This window comes from Penaeus monodon, chromosome 23, assembly GCF_015228065.2.
Source record: "Penaeus monodon isolate SGIC_2016 chromosome 23, NSTDA_Pmon_1, whole genome shotgun sequence".
Classification (NCBI taxonomy): domain Eukaryota; kingdom Metazoa; phylum Arthropoda; class Malacostraca; order Decapoda; family Penaeidae; genus Penaeus; species Penaeus monodon.
Window position 1 is genome coordinate 25,693,180 of NC_051408.1, and position 223 is coordinate 25,693,402.

Here is a 223-nt window from a genome sequence, read left to right on the forward strand (position 1 = left end):
CAAACATAGCAAAAATGGAGGGTTGTGCTACCCTTACCTTATTTATTTCTGTTCACATTTATCGCTTATCCGACAGCATGCAGCTTTATGCAATGAAGCAGTAATTCGCACAAGAAAGTAGTAAGTGCCAAACACCATCCTGAGGCAAGAGGAGAAGCGGGTAATTTTATGTTTTCATATATGAAATATATATAATAATTATTATTACATATAAATAGGTAAA